At 39.6% G+C, this 3140-nt stretch overlaps 1 protein-coding gene across 4 annotated transcripts in view; it reads left to right on the top strand.

Moving 5' to 3' along the window:
- The window catches only part of Lhx9 (LIM homeobox 9), a 21241-nt gene that overhangs the window by 10579 nt on the left and 7522 nt on the right, over positions 1-3140 (top strand). The window lies entirely within an intron of this gene.

Below are 3140 nucleotides of genomic sequence, written 5' to 3'. Positions count from 1 at the left end.
GTTTCACCTACATTTTAAGCTCATTGGTTTTGTAGCATTATTTAGGTTTCACCTACATTTTAAGCTCATTGGTTTTGTAGCATTATTTAGGTTTCTCTTGCCATTTCTCCTGAAATCTAAAGCTTCATAAAGAGCAGCATTAATGGGATCCAAATAAATTCATACAATGAATTGTAAAAAGGTATACACAAAGCATATTCCTGATCCAAAGACTGTCAGAGGCCAGTTAGGGCTTACCATAGTTTAAGCACTTTTCAATGGAATGTTCCTAGTTTAGTTTTTACTTCTTTGTACATATTCACCAAACTATTCAGGCTGATTTTTTTTGGAAGAAAAATTACCTATTTATATTTAAGATAAAAAGATCATTTAGCTGAAATGTTGGATTGAAATAAGGACCTTCAGAGGTAAGAGGATTCAGTCTAGGGTAGACAGGTCCTATTTGGATAATTCCCCGTTCACTAAGAAACTGGATTTCTGCTACTTCTCGCCCCCACCCCCAGGTTCTTTCATCTAAATGTGCAGGATTTTTCCTTGTTAAATTAGCCTGGCACTGACCCCTAGTGGTCTCCCAGGAATTAGTTAATTCTCAGAAGGTTTCGAACCCTTAGAACAGAAACTCATTTTAGATAGGTGACCCTCTCGCAAGCAAGCAACTGGATGTAAAACATTTAGCTCTTCTTGTTAGCTTCAGTAATGACAGAGGCATAAGCTCAGGTGGGGATTTGAAGCAACTTAAAGAGAGTTATTTGTTCTTATAATTCAGGGGGAAAGATCCCTAAGGCTTAGAAATGCTGGGAACACAATCATCTGCAAATTTACATAAAGCTTTTGTCATTAAACACAAGTAATTTAGGATAAGCTGATATATTGTGGCAGAAATTGATTTCTCTATCAAGCTGCAGAATGTAGGTGCAAACATAGCCACGTGAAAATCATATATTATAAGAAAGACCTGGTGTCTCTGTTCTTACACACTGAATTGCTGTGTGGTGGCAAACCCAGTAATTCTTTCTAGTGTACTAAACCACTGTACTGAATTTGCAATGAGCAAAACCAAGTACAGAGGTCATATTTAGAAAAGCAATTTCCTCGAATCTTATTTTAATTATTTTTTCTCTCTTAGATTCATTTCAAATGATGAATAGCTAGATAGCTAAGTTGGTTATTTCTAGGAAATGTTATCCTGGGAGAGGTGGAAATAAGTGTGTTATTTAAACATCAAGTTGAGGCTCATGTCACAATTGATGTGTTGTTCAGGAAAAGTTGCAACTCACATTGGCTAGGCATGCTCTCTCATTTGAAGAAGCCTCTAACGACTGGAATGTGCCTCTTTGAGCAAGTTGCTGAGGGTCTCTTTGTAATCTGGCTGTGAAATATGGCTCAGTTTACTGGAGATATCATCGTTTTATAGTCACAGGATGCTCTTTCATCGATTTGAGGATCTCACTGTGCAATTCTGCAGACTATTTGAAGGGGACATATCCCCGTTGGGATGAAATAGGGCAAAATGTAAAAGATATTCTCTTTGTTACCTGTGGGTATATGTTTCCATTCTGGCAGGCCTAAGAAGCTTAAGACCAAAGTTTGGCAGTATCTGTCTGACTTGAGCACCAGCTCAAGTTGATTGGACTTTGTATTAGCATGCACTTAGGATGTTCTTGGTGAACGAAGGGCTGAGAGGGTGTACTTGTGAGCTAGCTCATGGTCTTGTTGTTTGACTCAGGAATGCAAGGGAGAATGTGATACAGTCCTTTCCCCCAGAGAACTCATGGACACCTGCTCCTTTGTATGACTGCTCTCTTGGGTGACTTCCCACCTTTGTGTCTTGGGATACACAAAAGTTGATAATTCTTTATTTTACATATTTGGGATAAATTTTCATTAAATGAGTTTTATTTGCAGTAGATTTCCTGTTTGATGACCACAATGCTGCATACATGCTGATTTCTAAGCACATCTATGCTTATACACATGCAAATAGGGAATTCTGAAATTCTAACCAGAGCCTGCCAGGCAGATACCATTTTATAAAGCAGGAGAGAGGTAACATTAAAAGATGACTCACCCCTTTGAAGATTTAAGCTTTTCCTTCAGTATGACCTGATCAGATTGATTTGAAATAATGCATAGAAGCTCAGGATGGTCAGATGTGAAAGCACACCAGATGAATATACTAAATAAGGGCCCAAGAGCCAGCTATGCCCTTGAATTGCATAGGTGAGTAAGCCAGTAAATATTTAGTGAAATGTTCTCATCTTGTAGTCATGTCTTGTGCAGAACAAGGAAGTGGCTTTAAATATGATGAACTTTCACATCCTGAGAATGAGGAATTTTTCACTGGTTTTAAAGCCCAATTTATTTTGCCCTTGGTGCCAAGGAGGGTTTTGCAAGGACAGAGAAGATGCTGCCCTCTTACTGCCAGGCTGGTCAGTGGCACAGGTCATACCTGACTCACACACATCCACAACACAGGAGACCAAGCTGGGTAGAAACCTTCATTGTGCTTCTACGGTGAGCTGTGGGGAGTGCTGCAGGCAGGAGCAAGGGAGGAGGCTGGGATTATTTTCTTTCAGAAATATTTATTAGGCTAACTCCAAGGAAAAGGTGTTTTCTTCTTGGCACAGCTCAAGCTAACCAGTTATAGCTAAAACTCCTCAAATGCACTGCTCTTATATTCTCCAAGACATTCAAAAGCGACATTTTCTCATGTCTCCTTGTTTTTCCTATCATCTTCTTTTTCCCTCTCGAGAAAGCGCCACAAGCATAAGAAATTCTTTAGATTATCCCTTAGTTTCCTGTGTGCATACACATACTGTGCTGTTAGATAACTTGAAACTTGAGACCTGAAATACATGTTAGCCACATTTGTCACTTAAAGAACAGTGCCTTGATACAGGACAGGACAAACCAGAAACAGGCAAAATGGCACAAAAACCCATGTGAATGTGGACACCAGGGTGCAGATCCACATAAACTTCTTCTTCTTCTTCCTCCTCCTCCTCCTCCTCCTCCTCCTGCTCCTCCTCCTCCTCCCTCTCCTCTTCCTCCTCTTCCTCTTCTTCTTCTTCTTCTTCTTCTTCTTCTTCTTCTTCTTCTTCTTCTTCTTCTTCTTCTTCTTCTTCTTCTTCTTCTTCTTC

This window comes from Microtus ochrogaster, chromosome 6, assembly GCF_000317375.1.
Source record: "Microtus ochrogaster isolate Prairie Vole_2 chromosome 6, MicOch1.0, whole genome shotgun sequence".
NCBI lineage: Eukaryota > Metazoa > Chordata > Mammalia > Rodentia > Cricetidae > Microtus > Microtus ochrogaster.
The sequence above is the reverse complement of the archived record's forward strand: the minus strand, read 5'-3'. Positions and strand labels throughout refer to the sequence as shown.